This window comes from Martes martes, assembly GCF_963455335.1.
Source record: "Martes martes genome assembly, chromosome: 2".
NCBI classification, from domain to species: Eukaryota; Metazoa; Chordata; class Mammalia; order Carnivora; family Mustelidae; genus Martes; species Martes martes.
In genome coordinates, this window is record NC_137889.1 from 15,533,515 (window position 1) to 15,547,307 (window position 13,793).

The 13,793-nt window shown below is 40.0% G+C and overlaps 1 protein-coding gene and 1 long non-coding RNA gene across 3 annotated transcripts in view; one reads left to right on the top strand and one right to left on the bottom strand.

Moving 5' to 3' along the window:
• CFAP97 (cilia and flagella associated protein 97) overlaps window positions 1-6,683 on the bottom strand; it is a 36,470-nt gene extending 29,787 nt beyond the window's left edge. Inside the window, exon 1 of one of the 2 annotated variants that reach the window (XM_080797052.1) lies at window positions 6,616-6,683. The gene's annotated coding sequence lies outside the window, so the exon portion shown is untranslated. Of the gene's footprint in view, window positions 1-6,501 lie in introns of both variants that reach the window. The other variant, XM_080797053.1, reaches the window with a different exon arrangement.
• Window positions 6,684-6,744: 61 nt separating this feature from the next.
• On the top strand, window positions 6,745-8,218 carry LOC308339193. Its single transcript, XR_013966476.1, has 2 exons — window positions 6,745-7,105; window positions 8,032-8,218. It is a non-coding gene; the product is annotated as an uncharacterized lncRNA (long non-coding RNA).
• Window positions 8,219-13,793: the final 5,575 nt, after the last annotated feature.

Sequence of the window (13,793 nt, forward strand, 5' to 3'; positions counted from 1 at the left end):
TTAAATTTGCAAGTCTGCAAATGGTATAGAATGTTCAGGGAAAATCAAGCTAAGTGAAGATTAATCAAAGTATAAGTGAGTTTTACTTTATTTATTAACATATAATGTATTATTTGCCTCAGGGGTATAGGTCTGTACAGGCTTACACATTTCACAGCACTCACCATAGCACTAATACTCTAATACTCCCCCCAATGTCCATAACCCAGTCACCCTATCCCTATCCCCTCCAATCCCCAGCAACCCTCAGTTTGTTTCTGTGAGATTAAGAGTCTCTTATGGTTAGTATAAGTGAGTTTTAAAATTCTAACACATTATTAGATTTAAATTGAGTTAAGATATGTAAGTAGATCTTAAAAGTTTAAAGAAAAATCAGATTAACTTATACCTAAACAATAAAAACAAGAAATATTATTTCCCATAGCACAGATCAATGCCCTCGTAAGTTTTAAAACTCTAATCAACAGAAGGATGCCTTCTCCACAAATCCTTAAAGATATTTAATAGGTTTTAGATGTCAAATTAAAGTCTACTCTCTTAATTTATAAAAACTGAAACTTCTCTCCTTGGCATCTGGCTATTAATTTTCAGAGCCATAAAAAACCCATAAGCCTTTTGAATCAGTACCTTCACTTCTGAAATTCATCCTAAGAATATAATACTAAAAAGAAAGAAAGGTATGCATTATAGTATTACCTGTAATACTGAAAAAACTTGAATAGAAAAATACTATGACTCCATTAAAAAAATTATTTACATCAGGGGTCAGCAGGCTACTGTGCACGAACCAAATCTGACCTGCCATCTGTTTCTGTAAATAAAGTTTTACTGGAACACAGCCACAGGTTTAGATATTGTCTCTGATGGCTATTACACCATAGCTCCAGAGTTTAGTAGCTGTGACAGAGACTATACAGCCCACAAAGCCTAAACTATTTATCAACTGACCCTTTACTGAAAAAGTTTGTGGACCCCTGATTTAGGTGATATACCAGCATGAAAAATGCACAATACAAAACTGTTTATCCATACCGGATTAATAATACAATTTACGCATTTAAACAAAAACCAGGGGGGGAAAGGGCAAAATTAAGTTGACCTGTTTAAAGAAAACCAACAATCTCACTGCATTTTTAATATTTCCATTACTGTTTTTATATAGTGTCCCTGCAATAAATTAAGCAGACTGGGAGTCTGCACAATGAAAAAGAATGAACGGAGTCAGACACAAACTTGGTTTTGCCACTTACGAACTGTATTTCTGGGCACATGTAAAGGGTGTTCATCACAGCACTACTGTTTGTAACAGCAATGAGTTAGGAAAAAAACGCAAAGTCTAATAAGAGGAAAATGGATAAGCAAAATGTTGTATATGATATACTGTATGTCAGTCAAAAAGGATGAGCTAAGATCTACAAAAATAATATTTACTAAAGAGAATTAAATGAACAATTATATAAAACTTAAAACACAGATGATACTGAATTCCTCATGGGAACAAAATTACATAGCATGGGCTGGAAGGACCAGTTCTTAGCTATTAAACAGCTAAGAGTATGAGGCTGTGAGGGAAGAGGAGGAATGAGGGTAAAGAAGCCCACAGAGGGTAAAAATAAAGAACCTGGCATAGGCCTGTGATCATGGGTCACCACATCACAAAGAGTATGACTGAGGGGCACCTGGCTGGCTCTGCAATTTGAGCATGTGACTCTTGATCTCTGGGTTGTGAGCTGGAGCCCGAAGTTGGGCACAGTGCCTACTTAAATTAAAAAAAAAATAAAAAATAAAAATAAAAAAAAGAGTATGACTGATCATTGTCAATCCAACTCTGCTCACCTGAGTTCAAAAAGGAAACCAAATAATCAAAACAGCCACTGCATGCTGGCCAGCTCTTATAAACATTATTTTGCCATTAAATTCCCCAAAGTTACCCTCTTTTGTAAGGTAATTAACTCTTTGATCCAAAATGTCAAGGGATGGAATAAAAAAGGGTTACAGGTACGGGGCACCTGGGTGGCTCAGTGGCTTAAAGCCTCTGCCTTCGGCTCAGGTCAGGATCCCAGGGTCCTGGGATCAAGTCCCGCATCAGGCTCTCTGCTCAGCAGGGAGCCTGCTTCCCCCTGCCTCTCTGCTACTTGTGACCTCTCTCTCTCTCTCTCTCTAATAAAAAAAAAAGGGTTACAGGTAAATTTTTTTTTTCTTTCTCACTCTGGTACATGGTTAAAAATACCTTTGTGATTTAAAAAATGGGGGGGTGTTGCCTGGGTGGCTCAGTCTGGTTAACCGTCTGACTCTCAATTTCTGCTGAGGTCATCTCAGGGTGGTGAGATCTGTGATCCCAGAGTTATGAGACAGAGCATGAAGCCTGCTTAAGATTCGCTCTGTCCTGCTCCCTCTGCCCTTCCCTCCACCCCTGCCTCCCTGTGCTCTCTCAAAAAAAAAAAAAAAAAAAAAAAAAAAAAAAAAATTGTTTTTTGGGATGCCTGGGTGGCTCAGTTGGTTAGGTGGCTGCCTTCAGCTCAGGTCATGATGCTGGGGTTCTGGGATCCAGTACCGAATTGGGCTCTTTGCTCAGCAGGGAGCCTGCTTCTCCCTCTGCCTCTGCCTGCTGCTCCCCCTGCTTGTGCTCTCTCTCTGTGTCAAATAAATAAAATCTTTTAAAAAAATTGTTTTAAGTTTCTTCAAAATTTAAAAACAAATGGTTTTATGGCATTGCCTGGAGCATAAATTTCCCTAGTTTAGTTTAAAAAACAACTCTTTCAAAAACAAATCACCAAATCATTCTATCATGCCTCAGAAAAACTTGTTTTTCAGGAAATACACAAAATGACTAACATAACTCTCATTGGTATTAGTGTTACTACTCTAGTACAACTAATAGATAAAACGTATCTAAGGTTAAGAGGTTTTTATCATTCCCATTTACCAATGAGAAAAATGAAGCAGAGCAAGAAATTGCCCAGTCACACAGTTTGGTAAGTGGCAAAGCCAGGAGTCTTAGGCAGGCAGGCAGGCAGGCAGGCAAAGTTTAAAGATCATGTTATTAATCACTGTTTATTCTGCTTCAAAATAAGGTCCTTAACTAAGATATGGGGTTTTTTTTTAACCTTTAAAATACATTGCTATGATATCTATGATTTATCTAATAGTAAAGTGCAAGATAACAAGATCTTCTCATCAAGGGGACTTTTAAAGGAAAATGGGACCTACTTAGCAATATGGTTTTAGGAACAGTTCTGTGCAGAAAAAGAGGGTCCGTACAGTTAAAATTAGATACACATGTCAGTGATTGCCACACATTTTGCTGGGATTTATTTGCTATGTAGCAGTTTTCCATTAACAAAGTAAATTGGAACAAACCTCATGGGAACCACAAATTAAATAAACCAGTAGTAGCCTTGAGTAAATTAAAAAGTGTTAACCTAGGTAACAAGAATTCAGAACTTTAGGGGGGATGCCTGGGTGGCTCAGTTGGTTAAGCCACTGTCTTCAGCTCAGGTCATGATCCCAGGGTCCTGGGATCAAGTCCCACATCGGGCTCCCTGCTCTGCAGGGAGCCTGCTTCTCTCTCTGCCTCTGCCTGCCACTCTGCCTGCTTGTGTGTGCTCACTCTCTCTCTCTCTGACAAATAAATAAAATCTAAAAAAAAAAAAAGAATTCAGAACTTTAACTTATGACCCTCTCTATCCCAATCTGAGCTAGTGACCAAACCACCTGTCCAAAGAGGGTAGTGAATTACAAAGGTATTTCTGACAAGGAGAGTGACAACTGTAAGTCACTAAATTTGAAATGTTTCCAGCATGCCTCCTCTTTATGTGTTTGGCATATCAAGTCAATTTTGTGATCCCTGATAACCTTGAGTGAGACCTATGTAAAGTTCCCTATGAAGGTGCATGGCAAAATAATTCAAGTTAGAGCTAATACCCTTCCATACCCTCAGAGTTTCCCAACAGTCCTGAAAGGAAAAAATTTTACCACCTTACATTAGGTATGAAGAGACTAAGGCCTAGCAATTCAAATGGCTTTAACAATTTAAATTGATAAGTGTCAACTATGCCTCTTATGACTTCAAGCTTTATCGAATTTGTGAATTAAAAAAAAACTGAGATGGACAGTTGAAAATAAGGATTCAAATGGATAAGTGGAAAAAGAGCTATCATTCACACAGATTTTATGATGTGCCAAGCACTGTTCTAAGCACTCTTTCATTGATCATTTGCCACTGATTATTTTCACTGACCATTTAATACTGGTAAGGACAAGGAAACTGAAGCACAGAGGTTAAATGACATGTTTGAAGACCGTATGGCTAGAAAGCGGTAGAGTCAGGATTTGAATCCAGACAGTCAGCCGTCTTACTGGTTATGCTGTATTGAAACAAGCAGAGGAAAATTAATAAGCCAAAAACCTAATGGGGAGGTATACTCTGAAATAGCCAAATAATAACACAATAATAGCACAGACACAGAATGAGGAAAGGTGAGGAGGGCAGGTGCACTGAGGGGCCCAAGTTCAAAGAACGTTCACTGAAAAAAGACTTGGAGCTTACCAAGTGGCAAAAGCATGACTGAGAAATCAAAAGATTAAAATGCTCTTAAGTCATCCCAGGATAGCAATATGCCGTCTTAAGGTAACCTGCATTACATTCTGCTTGGTCAAACTACTTCTTGAATAAAGCATTTAGCTCTCAGTGCTATGGTGAAGACTCTAGATTCTAAGTCATGATCAATGTTTTATAGAACAAGGGATTCATAGTTAGTAAAAGTAATGGCTAAGAGAAAGGGTATGCGCAGTTATTTAAAGGACTGTGATATGAAAAAAGATTCTAGAGCTGTTATTTGTAGTTCTAGACGTAGAACTTGCATCAACGGGTGTAATATATAAGAAACCCAATTTTAATAAAATTAAAAAAAGAAGAAACAAAACCTGTTTTTTTTTTTTTTTTAAAGAAACCTGTTCTTAAATCAACATAAGAATTGCTCAAAACGGAATGGGCTACTTTCTAGGATTATGAGCCATGAGTCACTAGATAATTTTGGAGCAAAAACTCAATGTCCACTTGTTGTGATGCTACAGAGGGAATTCATGCATTAGGAGGACATGATTTTCCCAACCATAACATTTTATCAACTAGGTCTAAATCCTAACAAATATTTGTAATCCAAATGATTAGATAGTTCTTTGAAATCCGTTTTTCATAGCTAACAGTTTCGAGCCTTATCTCCTCACTAAACTGGGAACTCCTGGATCTTGCTCATCTTTAGATCACAGTGCCTAAAGTAGAATCTGACTAGTACTGACATTCAAAGAATGTTTATCTGATGAAGGAGTTTGGAGTTAGGAGACTTAAGATTTTCTGCTATGTAAGCAGAAAATTCACTGCTTTTCCCTGAGCTACTCCCTTGACAGTTTTCCACAACCTCTCCCCACCAACACCCATACCCCTCCCACACACACCAGAATTAACTATTCTCTTATCTGTATTTACATGGTTGATGTAACCCTCAACGGTTGTTAAGTGCTCACAGTTCGTGAGAGGTGGCATGTAACACCTGGGAGACTTTTCAGGCATAATACCCAACAGATAGGGTTATTGTAAGGATTGAAGCACTCTGGTGATTTAACCGAATTTATGGAAAAATTATCCAATCATCCCACCCACTAGGCAATCCTTCCCATGACATTTATTTCAAAGTTAGTGAGATTCAATTTACATTGGAAAATAAAAATGTGGACTTATGATTGTCACGATTCTTTTTACAGCATATTGGGAAAGGATAAAAATTAAAAGATAATTCATTTAATAACTCTTCTGGGGCTCAGTGAAAACCTGTATTTAACAAAGCTGCCTGGGCGTCACTTGGACACTTATCATTTGTATAACTCCTGCAGAGCCAGCAACAGAAATACTAATGCTTTTTAGGTAAAATGCCAAATACGAATCTGGCATTTTTTAAACTGTCATTTCGTTACTGTGATATCACATTATTTCTGTAATTAGGTGTATAATACGGTCCAAATAAGGTAACCGATTGGGTCCATGAAAATCCCGGCCCTAAGTAAAAATCCGTTTTCCAGGACTTGAGTCATGGGTCCGTTCACCACCTCTTCCTGACCACCCTCTTCCCCGCCCCCCTAGGGTAGCAGAAGATAACTCAGAGGAGGCCCTCAGGCTCCGGAGTTCAGAGTCAAGTCTTCAGAGGTGGGCGGCGCCGACCCGAACCCGGCTCCCAATTACCACCACTACTAGACTCAAGGCCGACCCCAGCCCCCAGGCCATCCCCGAACGCATCCTGGGGGTATGACGGGCGGTTCCCACAGGGGCCGGCTAAGGCTGCGGGAGGCCCCTCGGACCCGCCGGCCACGGGCTCGGACGCCTTTGTTGTGGTTACACCCGCCACTGGAGGGGCTGGTTGGGCAGCAGAGCCCACGGTGCAAAGGGGTGGGGGTCCCGGGGAGGCCGCCTTTCCTAACCTCCCGCGCTGGATTCCTCATACTGACCCTGAGTGCTCGCCGCCGCCTGGGCTCCGGAGACAGGAAACGGATCCCAAACGGAGGCGAGGGTGGCGGGCGCGTCGCGGGAGAGGAAGAAGGGGTTGCTCGCGCGCCGCTTACCTGGGTGCTGTGGCCGTCGCCGCCGTCTCGCGCGCCGCCAGCGGCGTTCTAGGGTCGCGCGCACGCGCTAGCGCGCGCACGCACTCCCCGCACGCGGCTCCAAGCGGCATGGCTCGAGCTTCCGGAGGCGGAGAGAGCGGAAAGGGAAAGGTGGGGGGTGCAGAGGGAGCGCCGCGAGTACCGCGGGAACTGGGCGGTGGCCTAGCGTGCGGCGTGGTGGCTCCTCGTGGCCCCTCGCGGGGGGCGTCATAGAGCGCGGTGGGCCCGCCGGAGGCCTAGAGAGGCTGTATGTGCCGCGCCCCACTGCGGGAGACGGGGAGGGGGAAGACAGGCCCACGACTTCTCGCGCACGCGAAGAAATAAGTCTTGGAGGCCGTTAGTTGCCCAGCGCACCGTTAAGGTCTTACCGCTGCTGCCCCCCACTATTAATGGCAATGCGGTGGACCTAGTTGTTACAGTGGCTAGTTGGGAAAGTGGCTTCAATTATCTTGTAAGTCCTTACCAAAACAACAACAGTAATAAAGGGGGGCAGCTGTGACTTTGTGATTCTTTTTATCAGCAGAGCTCAGATCAAAGAACTAGTTGGTTCTATGATTCAAGAGCTGGTAACACATTCTGAGCACTGGTGAATGAGGTGGGTGGTTAAAGGAAGAAAAAAAATGATCTATGCGGAATATGTTGAATGCTATCGTTTTTCGGTTTTGAACTCACAGGCGCATAGTTGTAGAATAATGGTGCCCCAAATATGTACCCTTCCTAATCCCTGGAACCTGTGAATAGGCCATTTCACGTGGCAAAAGGAACTTGGTGCAATGGGGTTGAGGATCTTGAGATGGGAAAATTAACCTAGATTATCCAGGGGCGTTCGGTGTAATCATATGGTTTCTCAAAAATGAGAGTCAAGAAGTTTGCAGTCGTTAATAGGAGTGATGGTTGTAATGTAGAGCACCGTGACTTCAGTTAACAATACTGTATTGCGTATTGGAAAGTCAATACAGTAGATCTTAAACGTTTCTCATCACGCAAAAAGTTCTCAGGGGCGTTTGGGTGGCTCAGTTAGGCCCCCATCTCCTGATTTCCTCTCAGGTCACGACCTCAGGGTGGTGAGATAGAGCCCTGAGTGAGGCTATTAAGGCTTAAGAATCTTCAGGCTCTTGAGTGTGAAGCCTGTTTAACATTCTCTTTCCTTCTCCCTCTGCCCCTCCTCTCGCTCTCTCTCTTGCTCCAAAAAAAAAAAAAGTTCTCATCTCAAGGGAAAAAATAGGTAACCATGTGAGGTGATGGATGTTAACTAGACTTATTGTGGTATTCCTCTCATGATATATACATATGTTATGTTGTACATCCTAGACTTACATGCTGTTATATGTAAGTTATATCTCAATAAAACTAATTTTTTTTTTTTTTAATTAAAAGCAGCAAGAGGTCAGAGTGATGTAAGGGGACCTTGAAGCAGGGAAAGCAGGCACTTCTGGAAGCTGACAAAAGGAAGAAAAGGTGCTCTCCCCTGAAGCCTCCTGGAGGAATGCAACCCTGTAAATACCATGATCTTAGACTTCTGACCTCTAGAACAGAAAGAATAAATTTGTGTTGTTTTAAAGCACTAAGTTTGTAGTCATTTATTATAGCAGCAGTAGACACCTAATACATTGGGTACTCAATACAGTTTTTGCATGAAAGTGCAAAGAAAGCGAGGCACTAAGGGTTATCCATATCCTAGGGAGTGTCACTAAGGAACTGACGGTATTTTTGTTGTTTACAATGCATTTTGTACTTTTGGGTTATAACTACCAGCAAGTACACAGTATCCTCTGTTCTTTTTGTGATTAAAAAGTAGGATTTCACTTAATTCTGCCTGATGAAATTTTGCTGGCACCATTTCCCACGGATGATTTTCTACTCTGTGGTCAAAAGTTTGTTATACAAAGGGTTTGAATAAACATTTCTCCGAAGAATATATACAGATGGCCAGTAAGCACATGAAAAGATGTTCAACATGACTAATCATTAGGGAAATGCAAACAAATCATGAGATCCCACTTCACACACATTAGGATGGCTATTATAAAAATAAGAGAAAAAATAAAAAGGATTGGCAAAAATGTGGAGAGATTGGGAAACTTGTATATTGCTCATGGGAATGTGAAATGGTATGGCTGCTGCGGAAAACTATGGCAGTGCCTCAATAAATTGAACTCAGAGCTACCATATGCCCCAGCGATTTCACTTTGGATATGTACCCAGAGGAATTGAAAGCAGAGTTTCAAACACATATTTGTGCACCCATGTTCACAGTAGCAGTATTCACCAAAGCCAAAAGCTGGAAACAACCCAAATGTCTGTCAACAGATGGATAAACAAAATGTGGTACATTCATGTAGGAATATTATTCAGCTGTAAACAGGAATGAAGTTACGCTACATGCTACAACATGGATGAATCTTGAGAACATTATGCTAAGCGAAATAAGCCAGGCATGAAAGGACAAATATGACCCCACATGTATGAAGTACCTAAAATAGGCAAGTCCCAGTAACAGAAATTAGAAGTGGGGGGCCTGACTAGTTCAGTTGATGGAGTATGCAATTCTTGATTTTGGAATTGTGGATTTGTGCCCCACACTGGGTGTGAAGATTGGTTAAAAATAAAATCTAAAAAGAAAAAAAGAGATTTGGGGGGGGTTGGGGGTGGAGAGGGGAGGGGGAGTTCTTGTTTAATGCATACGGCACTTCACTACAGGTTGATGAGAATGATCTAGAGATGGATACTGGTGATGGATGTACAACAGTGTGAATGTACCTAATGCCACTGAACTGTACACCTAAAAGATGGTAAAAATATTAATTTTTGTATGTTTTATGATTAAAAAATTAAAAAAGGCTTATATCTTAAACTTTAATTTTGGCTTTTTCTGAACTATGAATTTGTAAAATTTTGCCTTTTGCCTGGTTTTCTTTTCCTACAAAGAGCACATCATCAGTAGTCTATATTGAATGAATCAATAAGCGAATGAAATAGATGGTAAATAAGCTTCTTCAGGCCAGAGATTTTAATTGCTTTGTGCCTCTTCATAATTCTGGTCATAGAGGTTCATTAACTCATAAATGAAAAAAGGCTCTTCTCCAGATTCATTAAATCTGGACTCTTATCAGAAAAGATGAAAATAATATCCCCTGGCCCCTTTTCAAAAATTGTTTTTCACTTATTGTAAACCTCTTGGAACAGAATATGGGTTTGACTTTCTGTAGAGAGCAATTAAAAGATCTTTTTGCATAATAGCTGGAGGTTTTTTCATGTATGCTAAACTTTCTTATGAGGAAATGGTTTTTTTTTTTTTAATTTAGGAATTAAGTTTTGAAGGATGAAGTCTTTATGGAGTTGAAGTTTACAACCAAATTGAAATTAAATATAGTTTCATATTTTTTTAAGTTTCTAAAGGGGGTACCTTCAAAATATCTAAGTGCTTTAGGAGGAAATTGAGAAAGCAAAATGACTTAGATTCACATTTGAATTTCCTGTACTTCCACAAAGCAGAATTAGTAGCTCTCTTCTCACCACCATAGAACTTTGTAATACCTTAGTAATATATATTACATTGCTTTATGCTTTCCCCCAACCCCGGTTAGAATGTGAGCTCTTCAAGGACAGAGACCATATTTTTTTTTAAAGATTTATTTATTTGAGAGAGGGGTGGAGGCAGAGGGAGAGAGAGAGTCTCAAGCAGACCCCACTAAGCCCTGATGTGGGGCTTGATCCCATAACCCTGAGATCATGACCTGAGCTGAAATCACAAGTGGGATGCTTAACCAATTGAGCCACCCAGGCGTCCGCAGAGACTGTGTTTTACATTGTTTTCTAACAAAGCACCTAGCTAATATTTTTGTACTGAATGAAAGAATAAATAGAAGTCACATACTACCTTCTAGAAGTTCACAATATATTGAAAAGCTGGATGAATGCTATTGTACTGGTTTTGTAAGGACGTTATTTGTATAATATACAAAGCAGTTTGTTTTGTCCTTTGACATTACTTTTAGCTATTTGAAAGATGGCATCGTGGAGAAGAATCTTATAATTTAGGTTCACCACCTACTAGCTTTGTGATTTTGAGCAAGTCATTTAACCTCACCGAGTCTCAGTTTCCCAGTCTGGAAAATGGGATTATAAAATTTACCTTATGTCCTTTGTAGAGTTATAGTGAGGAACTTTTGTTTTTTTTTTTTTTTTTTTTTTAAAGATTTATTTTATTTATTTGACAGAGAGAGATCACAAGTAAGCAGAGAGGCAGGCAAAGAGAGAGAGGGAGGGAAGCAGGCTTCCTGCTGAGCAGAGAGCCTGATGCAGGACTCGATCCCAGGACCCTGAGATCATGACCTGAGCCCAAGGCAGCGGCTTAACCCACTGAGCCACCCAGGCGCCCCGAGGAACTTTTGTTTTAAAAAGGATTTCCAAAAGTTGAAGTTTCCATTAAGGGGTACCTGGGTGGCTCAGTGAGTTAGGTGTCTGCCTTTGGTGTCATGATCCTAGGGTCCTGGCATCTAGCCCAGCATCTGTCTCCCTGCTCCGCGGGATGTCTGCTTCTCCCTCTCCTTCCCTTCCCCTCCACTTGTGCTCTCCTGCTCTCTCTCTCATATAAATAAAACCTTTTTTTTTTAAAGAAATTTCCATTAAAATATGAGGTTATTATTTTTTTTACTTTTTTTTTTGGTCTACTTAATTAATCTAAATATAGTATCATGGAAGAATATCATTTATTCATTCAAAAATATTTATTAATGGCCTACTCTGTGCAACCCCTATTCATACTCTAATTAATACTCTAATACTAATTTTTATTGTCTATGGGTATGTTCTCTTTCCTAGAGCAAATAAATGACAAATGAGAGACACTGGCTTCTTTTTGGTAGTATATAAAAGCTTTATATAATATTAAATACATAGTGTTAATCTGAAAATATTAAAAATCTTTTCCTAATTTATGCAAGTATACTTAATCAATATTGTGTCCTGCCTACTTTATATTTTACTCTGTTCATAATACATGTCATGAAAAAGTATCAAGATCAGTTGAAAAATTTTTTTGCCCACATGCATTTTGGAGAAATTAGTTTATAACTAAACACAATTTATATTCTTTTTTAATAATCTGCCACCCAATAATACTGGATATTAAATTTAAGTGACTGTAGAATTTTTTTCACTTTATGTTTCATAACTTGAAAATATTAGAATAAAATAAAGCTAAATGATACAGCTATAATCACCAAACTCTTACGGAGAAACATAGTTGTATACTGTCTCCCTTCCCCCTATCTTCCCTAGGTCCATTTGTTCATTTTATAAGTAAATGGGATTAGATTATGAGGAACTATCAATTCCAAGAACAAGAAATGTGAACTTTAACATATTTACAGTGCTAGGTCACAGGATACCACTGATTTCGGTGACCAGCCGGATTATCCACAAGAAACTGTTCTCTCAAAGCAAATGGTGGTAAGTTGTTAAACTAATGCGACCAATGAATTATACTCCCCCTATTTAAGTCCATGTGTAGGCCCCTCCCCACTTAATTACTGGTTGGGCCATATGATTTGCTTTGGCCAATGGGACATTAGCAAATATAACCTAAGCAAAAGCTTAAAAAGAACTTGCACATGGCATTCCTGAGACTGTCATGAGAAAAAGGCCAAGCTGACCTTTTGGAGGGTAAGTACACAGGGAGCAGAGACAAGCCATCTCAACAGAGAGTCCATAGATCACAAAGCCCCAGCCTATGCATCTAGGAGGCCATAGTTTCATTAGTGACCCCAGGCAAGAAGAGCAGAATTGCCCAACTGACCCCGGTCCAAATTGCTGACCCACAAAATCATAAGCAAATGAAATGGTTGTTATTTGGTGGTAGTTTGTTATGCAACAATAGATAACTGGCACACCATATTTCCAGTATGTCTTCTTTTGGATAATAACCTCTTGGATAATGCTTTGTTTTAAAAGAATAAATAACTAACTGGAGTTTAAATAAAAGCTTGAAACCCACAAAAATATTTGGCAGGTAAAAATTAAATTGTACGGCTCACTGTATGTAAATCATTCTTCATAAAACAATTACAAAAAAGAATTAAAAATAACAAAAAAATCCATCAAATATCCTACTTCCTATAAATGTTGTATTTTTCCTTTGTTGAAATAATGACACAGACGATTCCTTATAGAAAAACAGTATGGTCACAGTAATTTGAAAATACATTTTAATGCTTACTTTTCTTCACTATGCTCCCTGGAAAGCAGGATATAACGCATTTTATTGGACAACAATAGTGCTGTTGAACTGTTGAAATTCTTCAGGATTGCTATGAGAAGAGAGTTCTTGACACTTCGCTTTTGTGTCCCCCTATCCTTTATTTCTCACTGCTTTTCTCATCTATTTACTTTTTCCCTTCTTCTTTCTATTCCCGATTGGTCCTATCACCCGTCCTTTCAAATCATTAATCTCTTCAGAGTTCCATCATTTCCTTTACAATTCTTTCATCTATCAAAGATACAGCTGCTGCTTTACCGCTCTTACTAGTAATTACTAGTATTTAGCATATTAGCATCTTTTCAGTAAACATCTGTATATTAACCATGGGATCATGATAGGAGAATAGGAAAATAACGTACTCTAGAAATTATTTAGACCTCTTTCGCTCGTGTAGGTAATAACACTTCTATTGACTCTTTGTAACAAAAACATAGGGACTTGGAGCCAAAGTGATTATGGCAGCTGTGTACACCCTCTGGCACCAGGCCGACTTTTGCGGCCTTTCCATAACTAGCAATTGCAGGCTTCATTACTCTTCCACGTTCGTCGGATTCTTTCCCTGAAGGGAAAAAAAGGAAGGTTGTTGGGGGAAACTGCATTAAAAGCGAGGATCAGGAATGGTTGCCGATTTTATCTAAATAGCAGGTGAAAACAAAGCAGAAATTTGGGGAACCCTAAGCTTGGGAGATTACTTGTCAGTGAAGAGCGGAGAGCGAGGATTAAGGGATCACCTGAGCCGGAGAATTACAAATGCTTCTGACACCTGCCGCAAAATTTTCCATCCGCGGACGGTACCCTGCCGGGAGGGGAGCTGGAGCGCCGGCCCGAGCAGTTACCCTGGCGATTGGTCGCGCCCCCTCCCCTAAGGGGCAGCGGC